The following is an 18,612-nucleotide window of genomic DNA, read 5'->3' as shown; positions in this document are numbered from 1 at the left end:
TACTGATTCAAAGGGACACAGGGACCCGATGTTGATAGAAGCATTATCAACAATAGTCAAATTATAGAAAGAGCCCAAAAGTCCATTGACTGATGAATTGATAAAGATATGGTATATATATGCAATGGAATATTACTCAGTGATCAAAAAGAATGAAATCTTGCCATATGCAACAACATGAATGGAGCTAGGGAATATTATGCTAAGTGAAACATGTCAGTCAGAGGAAGATAAATACTATATGATTTCACTCATATGTGGAATTTAAGAAAAGAAACAGATGAACATAGGAGAAGGGAGGAAAAAAGAGAGGGAGGCAAACCATAAAAGACTATTAAATATAGAGAATAAACTGAGGGATGCTAATGAGGAGGTAGGAAGAAGTAGGATAAATGGATGATGGGTATTAAAAGGACACTTGTTGTGATGAGCACTGGGTGTTGTATGTATGTAAAAAATCACTAAATTCTACTTCTGAAACCAATATTACACTATATGTTAACTAACTAGAATTTGAATAAAAACTTGAAACAACAACAACAAAAAAGTCCATGTGGTTTCAGAGATATTTTTAACGTAAATAATCTTTTCACAAGATATGAAACAAATATTTAGTATTGATGTCAGCATGCCAATGGCAAAGTAGTAGGAATGACATACTCGTCAAGAAATGTATCAAGTTAGCCTTCTAACCTAGTTAAAATCTAACTTCCAATTTAGTTAAATTGTTGAGGTAAGCTCTCTCCATACACTTTATTAAAATAACTAAGCTGAAAAAAATAATAAATAATAAATAAATAAATAAATAAATAAATAAATAAATAAATAAATAAAAATAAAATAACTTAGTTGGACTCGTTTTGTAAAATAGCAAGGTCTGCCTTCAATCTTTCAAGGCACACAGTTGGATGGTGGGTCAGAGCATCCATACTATTGGCTGGTGTTATTATTGTGGTTGTTATGATTGTGGTTATCACAGTCATGTTTTCCAGCCAACATAAAACGGTTATTTCAAATTAATCCCCTTGGCAGCCTGTTATTTCCGTCCAAATGAGATCTTCAGACCCAAATCCTAGCTATGTAGTGAGAATTTATGAGTAAAGCTATTTTAGACATCAGGTTTTCTCTTCACCTGAAGGCTTTAAGGAATGACTATTTTTAGACATTCTGTCAAATACTTCGAAATCAAGTCTCAAAGTTACTCTCTCATCTCTAAAGATACTTACCATACCAATTATCTTTGTTCAGATAAAAAAAAAAAACAGTTTACATTCCTTTTCCTCTACAAATGCGAACAAGCCAAAGTCACCTTAAAATTTACATATGGTGAGGAAAATCAAACTTTGTGCAAAGTATCATGTGTATAATGATGCATATTGCTGACGCTGAGATAGTTCTCACAAAGCCGAAAGGATTCCCTAGCCTGTCCTTTACTAGATGGAGAGGCCTACAGGCATCTCACACAGGAGCTAAGGAAACAGACCATTTTGCCAATTGCCAGTTTCCATGCTTCATTTAGGTACTGCCAGATTTAATAAAGAATTGTACTTAGTCTCCAAATTGAGATTTAAAAACAGTAATTGTACCTTATATTAAAACCCTTGATAAGTTGAATAATAAATGTATTACCCTTTCTCGGCATTCGCCAATATTTCCTTTCCTAAACACATACTACTTTCCTAATTAGAAACACCCACTACTACAGAAATACTTTGAAGTATTTTTTTTTTTTACTTTGAAATATTTTTTAAGTGATATGCCCCTTGGCTAATAAGTAGTTCTAAGAATTCTTTCTTTGGCCAGGTAAGCAGCTATAGGAATATCTAATGAACAAAAGAATATTTTGATTTTGATAATAGATTTAGTGCACATATTCCATACACATATTTCAAAACTAGAGAAATATATGGTAATTTTGTTTTTATTTCTAAATTTTTTGTTTTTATTTCTAAATTTTATTACTCTAGAAGACTCTAGTTCCTTCTATGGGTATATATATTAACTTGCCTATTTAAGACAGTTGGATATATGTGGGAAAAAAGTAATATTTAAAAAATTTCTTACAGGTTAAGGAAACATTTAAAAAAATTTTTTTAGTAAATTAACACATAAGGCTACATTAGTTCAGGCGTACCACAGAATGATTCCATAAGTCTGTATGTTATGCTATGCTCACTGCACGTTTAAATACCATCTGTCACCATACCACACTATTACAGTATCATTGACCGTATTCCCAATGCTGTATCTTTTATTCCCATGATTTATTCACTCCATAACCGCAAGCCTGTATCTCCTACTGCCCTTCACCCATTTTTTTTGTTTTGTTTTAAAGATTTATTTATTCATGAGAGACACAGAGAGAGCCTTCACCCGTTTTACCCATCCCCGACCCCACTCTCATCTGGCAATCATCAGTTTGTTCTCTGTATTTATGTCTGATTCTGCTTTTTGTTTGTTTATTCATTTGGTTTGGGTTTTAGATTCCATATATAAGTGAAACCATATAGTATTTGTCCTTCTTGGTCTGACTCATTTCACTTAGCATAATACCTTCTAGGTCTATCCATGTTGTCACAAGTGGTATGATCTCATCCTTTTATGGCTGCATAATATCCCATTGTGTATATATATATATATATATATATACCACATCTTCCTTATTTATTTGTCTGTTGATGGGCACGTAGCTGCTTCCATATCTTAGCTATCATAAGCAATACTGCAGTGAACATAAAGGTGCATATATCTTTTTGAATTAGTGTTTTCAAGATTTGTTGTTGTTCTTGTTAAATACCCAATAGTGGAGTTACTAGAGAGTGTGTTATTTCTATTTTTGTTTTTTTGCAGAACCTCCAGATTGTTTTCCACCATGGCTGTACCAATTTGTATTCTCACCAACAATGTACAAGAGTTCCCTTTTCTCCATATGCTCATCGACACTTGTTATATATCAATGTTAGGAATATTGATATTAGTCTTTGTGACTGGTGTGATATCTCATTGTGTTTTTTTTTTTTAACTTTTATTTATTTATGATAGTCACACAGAGAGAGAGAGAGGCAGAGACATAGGCAGAGGGAGAAGCAGGCTCCATGCACTGGGAGCCCGATGTGGGATTCGATCCTGGGTCCCCAGGATCGCACCCTGGGCCAAAGGCAGGTGCCAAACCGCTGCGCCACCCAGGGATCCCTCATTGTGGTTTTGATGTACACTTCCCCTGATAATTGGTGATGCTGAGTATCTTTTCAAGTGTCTGTTGGCCCTCTGTAATGTCTTTGGAGAAATATCTATTCAGGTCTTCTGTCCATTTTTAATCCAATTATTATTATTATTTTTGTGTATGTGTTGAATTGTACAAGTTCTTTATATATTTTAGATATTAACCCTTTATAGGATATATTATTTGCAAAAGAAAAAAGGATATATTATTTGCAAATATCTTCTCTCATTCAGTAGGCTGTTTTTTTGTTTTGTTGGTGGATATTCCATACTCATAAACTGGAAGATCAATATTATTAAGATGTCCATACTACCCAAAGCAATCTACAGATTCAATGAAATCCTTATCAAAACACCACCAGCATTTTTTTGTAGAAGTAGAACAAATAATACTGAAATTTGTATAGTTCCACTAAAGGCCCCATAGCCAAAGCAGTCTTGAGAGAGAAAAACAAAACTGTAGCTTTCACAATTCCAGATGTCAAGCTATACTACAAAGCTGTAGTAATCAACACAGTATGGTATTAGCACAAAGACAGACACACAGATCAAGGAGCCAAATGGTAATAGAACACTCTGAAATAAACCCACTTCATGACCAAAGAGGCAAGAATATGCAATGGGGAAAAGACAGTGTCTTTAAACAAAGTACTGGGAAAACCAGATGACTACATGCAAAAGCATAAAACTGGACCATTTTCTAACATCATAAAAAAATAAACTCAATATTATTAGAGACCTAAACATCAGACCTGAAATCATAAAAATCCTGGAAGAAAATATAGGCAGCAATTTCTCTTACATTGACCATAGCAACATTTTTTCTAGATATATCTTCTGAGGCAAAGGAAACAGAAGCATAAATAAACCATTAGGACTATATCAAAACAGAAAGCTTTCTCACAGTGAATGAAATTACTTATCCAATTCTTAGGTGTTCTTGAACTTTCTGAATGCTATACATTTCTGTATAAAATTTAAGATAACAGATAAAATACATATTAATGGTTCACTTTCCCTTTCAAAAGACTTTATATCTGAAAGGGGAATACAAGACTTTCAAAGAAGTGACATTTTACCAAAAAGCTTGATCTTTCATGACATGTCATCTAGCTCTCATATTGGGTGTAATTTACAAAATTGGTTTGAAGGCATTTCAGGAAAGTACAGGAGCCACGGTCTGCATTACTGATAGATTCATCCAAGTACTTGATAGTCCATTAGGAGAATTATTCACCTGAAAGCAAGCAGACCAATATCCACACAGTGGTCCTATCACACAACCACTTTGAAAAGCAACCAGACTGCTGCTACTTACCTAGGGTCTGCCTGTGACCACGTAAGTAATGCCTCAGCTTCCCACTTCTAATAAGATTATATTTTCTACTTAAAAAAATATATTTTGTTTTTGTCTTTGAATAGATGAATGCCACATATCCTATAATTAGAAAGCAGCTATGGAATATCCAATTCAGTGAAAAAGGGTATAGAGATGGGGAAGAAGAGCTCTACTGTAAGCAGGAATATCTGAACTAAAAAATCAAAATTGCCCAAAAAGTCTTAGGTGTTACCGCTATGTGTCTTAAATTGCAATATTCTAAAATCTCTGTGTCTCCTTGTTTTCTGCTCCCTTATCCTCTGATTTCTCTGGCGATTTCACATAGAGGCTCTGTCATTTGCATAATATCCCATCATTAAACCCCAAGATCAGGAAGTCCTACAAATACATTTAGGGGTTTTTATGACTTATTTCATGTTGAGTGATAAATTTTTTTTTTCAGGCTCCATGGTAACTGAATCCTGAAGAAATGATGTAAGTACTTTTAAATTTCATTTTTAGCTTTTGAATTACAATTTTCAAAATAATATATCACTATCCATTTTTATATTGACAATCTAATCAGCATCCTTTGTTTACAGATTAATAATCCCTAGCTCTATGTCCTATAACCTCATGCTACAGGTATTTATTTATTTTTTGTTTTTATTTATTTATTTATTTATTTTTTTTGCTACAGGTATTTATGGATTCACTTCCCACAGTCCCTCCTCAAGTAATTGCAAATAGCTTAACTACTCACTGTCAGAACCCTAGGCTTCTGGGTTGCACTATTCCAATAGATTAATTCACATAAGCTGTGTGAATGATACCCCCTGGAGTTTTGCAAGGCACAGTTGTTACCATGGACCACAATGGGAATATGCCTTCTGGAATTATGTACTGCAGTAACATGACTAGATCCATCACACTTTTTTTATTGTCTGTTCCTTTGTTTCTCCTATATGTTCTGTGCCAGTAAACCCACTCCTAACCTCAAGGCTAAAGAAAAGAGATTAAACCCTCTTTGTATTTCAATGACTGACTTTAAGGTTGTCCTGTGTGTGAACCTACCTGATGAAGTTGAAGTTAGTATGTCCTCCTCTGTGTCTCCATGGATATTTGTTTTTATAAGAGGCCAGCATTACCTCTATTTCCATGTGTGTGTGGGGTGTGGGGGTGTGGGTGTGGGTGGGTGTGTTTGCCTTTCCTGCTTGATGAGATACTTACGGACAGGGATCATGACTTGTTAATCTTTGAATAAGTATGTCATAGTGCCTGCTACATAGACAGGCTAGAAATTGTTTGCTGAAATTATTTCAATAAGCTAGAATGCATACATAACTCAAGGAAGTACTTCAAAAAACCATTTTGGTTTTAGGGTTAAGAAACAAATACCCCAAACTACCTACCTAAAATTTTGTGCTTAAAAATCATTCTAACTCTAGAAAAAGTCACTCCCTTTTATATGTCTTATTGAAGTCATACAATACCGAATACAGACTCACTGGACTCATAAACAGTTTCCCTGAAGGAATGCCTTCCTATTTCCCTGCTTGATTATTCCTCCACTGGTCACAGGGATGCAAAACTAAACCCACAAAATGTACATGTCTCTCTTTTGCAGTAATCCTTCCAAAGCCTAAGCCCGCTCCTTATAATACAAATTAAAACCCATATGTAAGAAATTCAGAGCATTATCTTGAAGACTCAAAAAGTAAAGAAAAAATTTACCTTCCACTGAATACAGGTATTGATTTCTGTTTTACATAGCTGTTGTGATCAACTGTTGGGCATGCAGCTACCAGTATCCTACCTTACACAGGAATTTCACCATGATGAGAGCAAATAGATCAGGTAATGGGCCATTTTTTAAATAAATCATATACTGGAATATGCTTAGAGTAGCTCTAAGAAAAAACTATGCCAATACAAATAGCTAATTGATCTTTAATTAATAGACATCCAGGAAAATCTTAGAAGTACCATCTTTTTTTTTTTTTTTTTTTTAATTTTTATTTATTTATGATAGTCACAGAGAGAGAGAGAGGCACAGAGACACAGGCAGAGGGAGAAGCAGGCTCCATGCACCGGGAGCCCGACGTGGGATTCGATCCCGGGTCTCCAGGATCGCGCCCTGGGCCAAAGGCAGGCGCCAAACCGCTGCGCCACCCAGGGATCCCTAGAAGTACCATCTAAGTACCCTTTTGGCGGCCGGCTTCATAAAAGTGATGCATGGATTTTTATGTATACAGTAAAGGGAAAGCTGGCCCTGAATGGTAAGTAGACAGGTATTATTTAACAGATATTTACTGAGAATCTATTATACACCAGGCTTCATCACAGAACTACAGTTAAAAGTGAAGAAAATAGACAAAATCTTGTCCTTTGTTGGGCTTACAGTCAAGTAGGAAGAGAAATTAACCCTAGAGAAATAGGTTAGGGCTTGATTATAAGATGAGCTTTAGTTACATGACATTTTGTTCCTTCTAAGCCAACCACGGTCCCATCTTTCTAACAGAAGTTGGCATTTATGTTATTCTAAGGAGCTGTCAACAAGGACTAGTAGAGGTGCCCATGCTTCCTGGCACGACAACACTATCTGGCTATGCAGTTCCAACTGCAGCCTCCTCATATGACAGCATGTGACGGAGGCGCCAATAGACCCCGATAGTTTGTGTACACTGTGAAAGCCAATTTCAACATTTCAAAGCAGATCTGGCACAAGATCCTTCCCTAAAGACCCCTTCTAACATCTGAACATGCAGTTTTCTAGATGCCTGCACCTTTTCACACCATAAACATAAGCTTTCTGTCAAACACTGGTGTTAAATAATCAGCATCCTTCCCCAGCCAACACTTACTAGTATATCAGAATATGCCAACGAATCTCCCGACACTGATTACTAGCCAAACCATTTCCAAAGAAAACAGGAATGTTAACCCTTAGAAGTCATTAACTGTCTCTTGTGCTGAATAAGCATTAAAGAGGATGAAAGAAATAGGTTACCTTGTGATTCAACTCTAAAGACACCAACACTAACAAGTTCAGAAACCTGAACTTACAACTTAGGTTATGAGTTCAATTTGTAACAAATTTAAGAACCTTCTCAACAAAAACCATATTGAAATTGCTTCAGAGTCTGTTTCTGCATATGCAAAACTAAAGAGAAAAAAAAGATTTGTTTTTCAAGAACGTGTGAGTTAAATTGATTTAACTGTTTCTGAAGACATTGAAAGACTCACTTATATGAGATACAGGAAGCAAAAGTGCTGACAAAGCACCAAACACCTGGCTAATGTCCCATAAGTTTGCATGACTGCTTGAAGTTGCTATGTCTCAGAATCCCTTGTTACCTACCTTTGGAACATAACTAGGACTAGATATATAATTATCTTGAACTTCCTAGAAAATGTTCTTATTATTGCATTTTAATCTCTCAGAGTAACACTATTAGAAATATAATGCGAGCCATAAATGAATTTTTAAATATGTGGATAGCCACAGTAGAAATAGTAACAGATAAAATTAATTTTGAAATAATTAACCCAGTCTATCCAAAATACCACCACTTCAATGACAATTCATCATAAGAAAATCATCAGTAATGAATTTCTTTTTGATATTGCCTTTTCAAACTCTGGGGTCAGTTTTACACTAATAGCACATCTAAATTCAAACTAGCCACATTTTAAGCACTCAGTAGCCACAGGTGACTGGTGGTTACTATATTGGAGAACACAGTGTTATGGAGTGAGGCTATAGCTGTGTCACTGGTTGGCACTATGTACTGGACAAGTTTGTGTGCATCTCAGGGCCTAAAGATAATATATTATTATGGCAAGAGACGTCTGCAAACTAATACATAATTTAGAAGCACGTCATGTGGGAATGTATTACATCATCCCACCGTGTTTAAAAGTATTGATTCACATTCCAACAGTAAGCAATTGACTTCTTGTTTGTTGAGGGAGCCTAATATTCATTAACGCCAAGAGTTGTATAGGAAGAAGACATTTTAAAACATCAATACTTCTCAATTTCCTTTCCTCTTTCATGTAACTTAAAAAGAGCTGAAACAACTCATGTCAGAGTTTCAGAACCTCAATTTAAGAACTAAAAATGAAGTAGAATAACAAAGGATTAGTCAACGTTTTCAGAATTACAGTTCCTTAACATAGCTATGTCAAGTTTGGGGGCTTCCCGCCTAAAATTCAAGATTTATCCTTTCTGAAAACTTTCCTTTGGAAAAATTATCTTTACTCTCTCTTACATGCAACCCAAATGCCCTCAGTCTCATCATCCTGTGGTTCTAAATGATTAGTCATAATTAGATTTCTTGGCTCTTGCCCATGCTTGCTCATGCTAGAGTTCTGGTTTCCTGCAAATTTTCCTTTAAAAATTTATTCATGAATCACAAGATATGTCTCACTGATGCTCAAAACCAGCAAGCAGTCGCTGTTGTGCTCTTCCTCAGGTTCAGCTTCCCTATTGGGTATCTTGCTGTTTTCAGTAGACTGTTTGAAGGTGACTTGCTCCTTCAGTAACCCTTTCTATAGGATACATTTAGTGGTTTAATTTAGCAGCATATTTAGTGGTGTGATTGCTGTATCCTCCAGCTATTCACTAGGGCAAAGTAACTAGGTGAAGAACTCCTCCACCATGGCTGTGTTGGTAACTTATATTGCCAAACTGCTTCTTAATAATTCAGAGAAAATTATCCTCTCCCCCGTGGCTGTGGCCCGAGGGTGATGCTGACTATGCCTTGTGTCTAATACAGTTCCTATCAGAATGGCTAATTTAACTTCTCACAGCTTCTCACCAGTGGGTCAGACCACTTTCCTGGGGCCAACCAGTTATCAGAAACTCTCCTGTTTTCCATTTCCCGAGAAACCAATCTATGTCCTACCATGCACTGCTTACTCTGTCAGTGCCAACAGGGGGGCCAAATGTAGAGTAGGCAATTAATATTTTGAGTTGAATGAGTGTTTTGCTTTTCCTAATTCCATCTTTATATGGTCTGTATAATATAATATTTGAGAATTGAAGTATTTTTTAAAAATTATTTCACATAATTGGCTTGAAGATTTTTTTTAATAGAAACAGTTTTATTATTTACTCTGCCTACAAAAGTAATAAAAATTCACTGTAAAAAATAAATCACACTGAGGATTTCTATAAAATTTCTTGCAAACCCTCATGGTAAAAATTTCTGCAGTAGTTTCTTTCAAATCCTTTCAAAATTCTTTGTTCCTTACAATGATCACATGATACATTTTGTGTAGCATGCCTTTTCATTTATTTATATATAGGGGTTATAATATTTATGTTGAAGTTTTTATAAGATGCATAATATTCCGTTTCATGCATATACAGTAATTAACCAACTCCAATTGGTGAATAATTTGTTTCTAAGTGTTTTTCATTAAAATCTTATCTTAAGGTTTTATATATAAGTTGGAGTTTGTTGTCAATTATATTCTCTTGAGAATTCTTTCAAAGTGAACTCCTGTGACAAATGTTATCACATTGTATTTCTTTATTCATTCCTTTAAAATATGTTGTTTAATAAACTGTTAAGATAATACATAGATTTTTTTTCATTCAAAATGGCAAGTTTAGAATATGTGTTTATCCCTATTGATATCTTAGAAAACTAAGTCTTAAAAATAACAATAAAAAAGAAGAGTAGGGGTGTCCACAATAAATTTTAAAAATCTAAGCATTTGAATAATATTATATATATATAATATATGTAAAATAATATATATATGTTTTTAATACTATAGGTTGGTCATGTCTCAAAATGGACACATACAGATCTATCTAATTTTTTTCAATGACTTCATAGTATTCCATTCCATACATCTAATCTATCTCCTAAAAATTGACTTTGAAAATATTTCTAGTTTATAGTCTATTAAACACCATAAATATCTTGATTTATACATATTTATTGCTTTGGGTGAATATAGCTATAGGATATACACTTAACAATGCTATTGTTATATCAAAGACACAATGCCTTTTCATTTCTAATGTATATCACAAACATATCTTAAAAAACATAGATACTTGCCAGAAACATGACTGCCTATCTCTATACTCTGAAAATTGAGAAAAATATCATTAAAAAAAAATTTGCCAAATAGCTAAGTGGTAAATCACATCTCATTCTCACTTTGGTAAGCATTTCTGGATATGGGACTGCTATGTTGTATTTTATATTTCTTTCCCCAGTTTTTTTTAAACGATTTTATTTATTTATTATGAGAGACAGAGAGAGGGGCAGAGACACAGGCAGAGGGAGAAGCAGGCTCCCTGCAGGAAGCCCGATGTGGGACTCGATCCCAGAACTCTGGGATCACGCCCTGAGCCAAAGGCAGATGCTCAACCATCGAGCCACCCAGGGATCCCTCTTTCCCCAGTTTTTAAAACATTACATATGCCAATATTTGTATTATATAATTTTGTAAATTCTTGAAGTTCAAAAACTGATGTCACACCAAATTAATTCTTCTGTGATTTACTTTATTTGGTCAATATCTTGTTGGTGAAATTCAAACATGAAATATGCAGCATGGTAGTTTACTAATTTCCCTGTGTCATTCTGTCCCATTGTTGTGTATGCTACATTTGCCTTGATCCATCCAAATGTCTTACATTTGGATTGTTTCTAGTCTTTTAGCTATAAGGAATAACTTTGATGTCAAAATTCTGTTTCCTGGTGCAAGTATGTAAGTATTTTATCAAGTAAATATATACTTTGGAGTAAATAACTGGGTCTTGATATAAGCACATTTTTAACAATTTTTAACTGGTTAAAAAAACACAATTTTAGAGTTGGTTGAAAGGAACACAACTTCTAAACAAATTATTACTTTAATAATAATTGACATACAATGCTATATGAGTTTCAGGGGTCCAACATAGTGATTAGACAATTCCATACATTACAGACACTCGCCAAAGTAAGCACAGCTACTTTTTACCATACATTTTAACATACATTATTACAACATTAATGACTATATTTCCTATGTTGTACTTTTCATCTTTATGATTTATTTGTTTTACAACTGGAAGTTAGTACTTCTTGATACCTTTTACTTATTTCACCCATTTGCCCCCTCCCTTCTGGTAACATCAGTTTGTTCTCTGTATTTATGAGTCTGTCTCTGGTTTGTTTATGGTTGTTATCTATTCATTTGTTCATTTGTTTTGTTTTTTTTAGAATCCACATATAAGTAAATCATATGGTACTTGTTTCTCTGTCAGATTTATTTCAATTAGCATAATATCCTCTAGGTCCATCGATGTTGTTGCAAATGGCAAGATTTCATTCTTTTTTAGGGCTGTGCCATAGTCCATTGGATAATTATACTGCATCTTCTTTATACATTCATCTATCAATGGACATTTAAGTTACATCCATATTTTGGCTATTGTAAATAATGCTGCAATAAACAGAGCGGTGCATGTATCTTTTTGAATTAGTGTTTTCAGGCTTTATTTGGTTAAATACACAATGGTAAAATTACTAAATCGTATGGTATTTCTATTTCTAATATTTTGAGGAAACTCCAGACTGTTTTCTACAGTGACTGTACCAATTTACATTTCCACCAACAATGTACAAGAGCTCCCTTTCCTCCACATCCTCAACAACACTTCTTTTTTTTCTTGTTTTTTTGTTATTAGTCACTCTGACTGGTGTGAGGGATAAGTACATTGTGGTTTTTATGTTCATATCCCTGATGATGAGTGATGTTGAGCATCTTTTCCCGTGTCTGTTAGCCATCTATATGTCTTCCTTGGAAAATGTTTAAGTCCTTTGTCCATTTTTAATCAGATTATTCCCCCCCGCTTTTGGTGTTGAGTTGTATAGATTCTGTACATATTTTGGGTATTAACCCCTCTATTGGATAATCTTTTGCAGATATCTTCTCTTATTCAGTAAATTGCATTTTTGTTTTGTTGATAGTTCTCTTTGTTATGCAAAAGCCTTTTATTTTGTGTAGTCACAATAGTTTATATTTACTTTTGTTCCCCTTGCCTTAGGAGACATATCTATAAATATATTGTTAAGGCTGATGTCCAACACTGCCTGTGTTGTTTTCTTAGGCATTTTAGAGTTTCAGGTCTCGTATTTAGATCTTAATCCATTTTGACTTTTTTTTTTTGTATTGTGTAAGAAAGTGTTCCAGTTTCATTCTTTTGTATGTAGCTGTCCAGTTTTCCAGCACCATTTCTAAAGAAACTATCTTTCCCTCATTGTATATTCCTGCCTCCTTTGTTGTAGATTAATTACACCTATAAGCATAGGTTTATTTCTGAGCTTCCTATCCTGTTCTATTGATCTATGTGTCTATTTTTCTATAAATACCATACTGCAGGGATCCCTGGGTGGCGCAGCAGTTTGGTGCTTGCCTTTGGCCCAGGGCGTGATCCTGGAGACCTGGGATCGAATCCCACGTCGGGCTCCCGGTGCATTGGGCCTGCTTCTCCCTCTGCCTGTGTCTCTGCCTCTCTCTCTCTCTCTCTCTCTGTGACTATCATGAATAAATAAATAAAATCTTTAAAAAAATAAAAAAAGATGCCATACCGCATTGATTACTGTAGCTTTGTAGTATGTCTTGAAATCTAGGAGTGTGATGCTTCCAGCTTTATTTTTCTTTGTTAAGACTGCTTTGGCCATTTAGAAGCTTTTGTGATTGCCTACAAGTTCTAGGATTATTTGTTCTGATTCTGTGAAAAATGCTTTTGGTATTTTGAAAGGGATTGCATTGAATCTGTATATTGCTTTTGGCAGTATGGACATTTTAAAAATATTAATTCTTCCATCCCATGAGCATAGTGTATCTTTCCATTTGTTCATGCCATCTTCAATTTCTCTCATCAAAGTCTTATAATTCTTAGAGCACAAATCTTTCACACACTTGGTTAAATTGATTACTAGGTATTTTATTCTCTCTGGTGCAATTGTAAATGAGATATAATTTATTAATTTCTCTTTCTCCTACCTCATTGTTAGTATATGGAAGTGCAACAGATTTCATATACTTATTTTGTATCCTGCAACTTAGTAATGTATTTATTAATTTTAAGGGTGTTTTGGTGGAGTCTTTAGGGTTTTCTGTATATAGCTTCATGTCACCTACAAATAGTGACAGTTTTACTTTTTCCTTACCAATTCCGTCCCTTTTCTTTCTTTCTTTTTCTTGTCTAATGGCTACATATTTTTGATGGAGGTCAGAGGGCAGCAATCACAACACATCAACTTTCCATGGGCCTTTGCAATGCTTTATTTAATTAAAGAGTTAGATGCCCCTGCTCTGCACCAGTTCTAAGTTGGCTGCTTCTAGGAAATGCCTCTTTTCATGTTTTGTCAAAGTGCCTTGCATTTTTAGATTGACTTTTAAACCTTGTACGTGCTGTATATTAGTTTATTTATACTTAAATGTGGCAAATATCTTCTCCCATTAAATTACTTATCTTTCACTTATTTCTATTTGTGAAAAAAATTAATGTAATCAGTTTTGTTAATGTTTTATTTTTTGTTCTTTACTTCATCTCAAAGTATTATAATATTATTTCTCACAAAGAAGTGTTCACTTCACAAGAAGCATGTTATGTAATAGAAATTCTATTCATTATTGATGTGAGTAAGCCCTGTCCCAGTACCATTGCTGAATAGATCATATTATACTCTGGTTTCTCTTCATATTGCATAAATCTTTCACCTTTTACTAAAGATCATCTTTTGCCACTGATCCCATTGCTGTCACATATTGAGTCTCTTAATGTTTGCACTGATTTGCTGATAAAGTTCTATTTAATTCCATTATTTTTTTTCTGTTTGTTGTCACTTGCCAATACTAACACTAGATTACCTATAAATGACATTTGCCATTTGATTACTTTGTGCCAGTACCATCCCATGTTTATTTAGTTTCATTATGATTTTTATATTTGTTGGGCAATGTCATTTTAATCTTCTGCTTCGAGAATATTTTGGCTCTTATATGGCCTCTGGTAACTCCATAATTACTTTAGAATTAGTGTGTCAAGAGCCATAAAATTATTTTGGAATTTTGATTAGAATTTGATAGAAACTATCAAATTATAAATCAAGTAAAAAAAACTAATATATTTACTGATGCCACATGAACATGGATATATGCCTTCATATTTTTAGCTCTTCTGTAATTTTACTCATAAACAATGTATTATTTCTTGGATTAGAATTTTACAAATTTCTATTTTACATCTGTGATTATTAAACTTTATAGAAAATATTTCCTAATTTCTAAAATTATTGAAGTTTTTATTTATATTTTAATTTAACTAAATTTAATTTTTCAAATTAAATGTAAATATTTTCTTCGTGTAACCATGCATGTTTTCAGTAACCTACCTGATAACATTTGGATCATTTTTTTCTAAAATTAGGTTCTCTGGTATTTTAATGAATATAAGTGAAAAATAATTAATAATTATTGAGCATTTGCTATGTTTTGAAGAATGAATTCATAACTTGATTCATCTTGACTAAAATTCTCCAGAATAAAAGTAATTTATTTATTTAAGCGGAATGACAGGAGACAACAGAAGCAAAGTAAATTAAATAACTAGAAAAGATCAAACTAATAGTTTGTGGAATGGCTAGAATATTAAATCCAGATCAATTTGATTTCAAAATCTGTGCCCTCATCACATGCTATAATGAACATATAGCAAAATAATAACATATAATACTAAAATTCTCTGTTTTACAAGTGATATCACCCAAAATGAATTTGGAGCTCCTTTAAATTTATAAATTCAATATTAAATTTGATGAATCATTGTGAAGTAAGAAATACTAGATAATGGACACATTATATTTTCTTGTCTGATTTCATGAAAAATTGATAATGTACATAAAACATTTCTATGTAAACTTCTAAACTGTGATATACAATGAAGGACAGTTGCTTATAGAATATTTTTGCTAAGTGTTAGAATTAAGAATTTGGAGCCTAAATATTTCATTACAACTAAAGGCTTCTGAATTTAATATAATGGGAAATCCAACTGAGAATAAAATATTATAATGCAATAACAAAGAAAGAAATCATTTTCAGTTAATCATACATGATGAGGGATCCCTGGGTGGCGCAGCGGTTTGGCGCCTGCCTTTGGCCCAGGGCGCGATCCTGGAGACCCGGGATCGAATCCCACGTCGGGGTCCCGGTGCATGGAGCCTGCTTCTCCCTCTGCCTGTGTCTCTGCCTCTCTCTCTCTCTCTCTCTCTCTGTGACTATCATCAAAAAAAAAAAAATCATACATGATGATAAAAAGCTGAAACAAACTCTCTATTAGATTTAATTTCATCTCATTGATTAAGTTTAAATACACTTAAAATTCTTCCTCATTTGTTAGCAACTCAAGAAAGTCACTATAAATGTTGTTAAATAAGATAAGATATACAGGATATACCACAAAGATGAATCAATGATGTTTTTTGCCATAAACTTTTCTTGGGAACCCAGTTCCTTGTTTGGCTAATGTGATTTATCATCTGTAACACTAACTTACTTGTCCTTGCTAGAGCCTATAGTCAGACATGAAAAATTACTCAAAAGATAAATGGCTGGTAAAATGTCTTATTAGGTAAATCCCAAGGGATACAATTTATTCACTGAAGTAAGTGTTTGACAGTAATAAAAATAATCCCACAAAATTTCATCACAAGTTCAAAAAAACTAGAGTGCTAAAGAATTGCATCTCACACAACAATGGTGAACAATAGAGTACACCACTTAGTACTCCATAAAGGGGGAGTTTTATTCCATTGGCACTAGAAAGCTCTGAAATAAAATGATTCTATGTGCCTTAATAATTTCTTGGCACAGGGCAGTAGTTCTTTGCCAACCAACACTGTATAAATCAAGCATCACGAGTTCAAATGCCTGTGGGTCCTGGCCTAAAACGTAACAATGAGGAAGCATCCAGGTATGACACAAAGAAGGCAACTGAACCTACTCCACACATCAGAATGCCCTGTTTAAAGGGGTGCCTCTGTTCAGCCAGAGCAGATGGTTATCATGCAGAAATGTGGGTCTAGTGCTGTCAGACCTTGTCAATCTTCAGAAGTTGCAAACCTGAAACTTTTAATAAAATATTTAATTTTGAAAATGTTCTGCTCAGCAAATACAGACATCCATAGGCTATATAAGATTTATATATATGCTATATATAGTATATTCACATAGTATAATATATATAATATATACTTTATATACTATAATATGTATGTAGCCTATAAATGGATTATATTTCAAATATAAATTCTTTACATGAGAACAGGGAGTGGAAAACAAAGGATATAGGAAGAGGAGGGAGAAAAAAAATACTTTCTGGTAGAGGAGTTGGCCCCAAGGACTTAATTGTGTGGTGAAAAATGACAAGAAAAAGCAAGAACAGAATTTTTGGTAGAAGACTTAAGTGAGCAGATAAAAATAGGATTCTTGAAATTATATTTTGGTGAATTTCATGATCTAATAATTCTGGCTTACTGGTTAATGTAATAGGATTGTTTTTTTTTCTTAGGCATTAGTTCAACCACTTGAGAATTTTCTTATTTGTAAAATGAGAATGATTACTAGAACTTCATTGGATTTATGAGATTCTTAAAGTGAAATGTTATCAATACCTAAAAGTAACAACAAACATGTCTGCTACATAAGGAGACTTTATGGTTGTTGGTTTATCTTTCTCTTCTTTTTTCTTATTTGCTATTATTTAGAATATGACTGGGATTATGGAAAGTGGTTCAGAAGAGGAAATAATAAACAATTTAGGTTGTATTAAAGAAGAATAAGACTTTAGGAGAGTTAGCAAGCCAATATTCATATTTAATCATACTGTTATTTTTTCCTGAACAGCCATTCAAATAAGAAAGAAGAAACAGACATTCAAATGATAGACTTGTTAGTAATTACCTGAACAATAGCAGTGAGGACAGGAGATAGGAAAATTGAGTGTGAATTTTGTCTATTTCAGAAACTTATTTTGAGCTTATGGTACTATTTTCACTAAGACAAAATAAAATACATTTTAAATAGGTTTCTATTTTTTTTCTACATTCTGGAACATATGTCCTATGTTAACTACCAAAGGTTAAAGGACTATATATGAGATTACATGAGTGTTCATAACAAACATGAAATGGTCAGGACAACAAACTACAGAGTTCTACCTTCTGGCTTTGAGGCTCTTCAACCTCATACAAGATCTCATCCTCTTGCAGGTCATTGGCAGGGCCTCACAGGATTTAGGTTTAACTTTGTATGTACTTCTATTATAATTCAATTGATGATCCCCCTTCCTTGACTGGGAGGCTCTGTGGACCAAGCGCTGTGCTTAGTTTCATGGTGCTCTTTAATGCTATGTATGGAGTTAGCAAAGTGCAGACTGAACGAATGTTGCTAAATAGATTTATATCCATAAAACCTATGAGAGTTTTATTTTTCATTGTGGAGAGAGAAAAATATGTATTGAGAAATTCAAAAGGCTGCAAATATTGAAAATTGGGTACACTGATCTTGGATTATAGAGTTATTTATTAGAGAATATTGAAGGACAGCTTTCTATATTTATGCATGTCTTGCATACAGATTCTATCATATTTCTGCAAATCTTGTGAAACACCATCTTTGTTCTGATGATATTTTCAAGAATGTTTGTATAACCTAAAAACTTTGGAAGATAGAGATAATAACTCCCTCTGGTCAAAGGGCAAGTTTGTTTACTGCCCTGTATAGTAAAGATACTGCCTCTTCTTGGAGCAAAGGTCATAGAATCTATTGCCCACTATGAAAGATTTGAGTCCACTAACTGTGTCCTTCCCATACTATAACACACCTATTATGTGTTCATGTGTTACCTGGCCCAATTTTCCCTTCATGTATTATTAAAATAAAAAAAAAAAAAGTAGTGACACATGGGTGGCTCAGTGGTTGAGCATCTGTCTCTGGCTGGGGATGTGATCCCAGTGTCCTGGGATCGAGTCCCACATCAGGCTGCT

The 18,612-nt window shown here is 33.9% G+C and overlaps 1 long non-coding RNA gene across 2 annotated transcripts in view; it reads left to right on the top strand.

Moving 5' to 3' along the window:
• Window positions 1-18,612, top strand: part of LOC140624962 (uncharacterized) — a 95,381-nt gene that overhangs the window by 24,375 nt on the left and 52,394 nt on the right. For both annotated transcript variants that reach the window (XR_012024381.1, XR_012024380.1), the window contains exon 2: window positions 5,004-5,035. This is a non-coding gene — a long non-coding RNA (uncharacterized lncRNA). The remainder of the gene's footprint in view (window positions 1-5,003; window positions 5,036-18,612) is intronic.

This window comes from Canis lupus, chromosome 35 (assembly GCF_048164855.1).
Source record: "Canis lupus baileyi chromosome 35, mCanLup2.hap1, whole genome shotgun sequence".
In the NCBI taxonomy this organism is placed as follows: Eukaryota; Metazoa; Chordata; class Mammalia; order Carnivora; family Canidae; genus Canis; species Canis lupus.
Note: the sequence above shows the minus strand (reverse complement) of the source record. Positions and strands in the feature narration are given on the sequence as shown.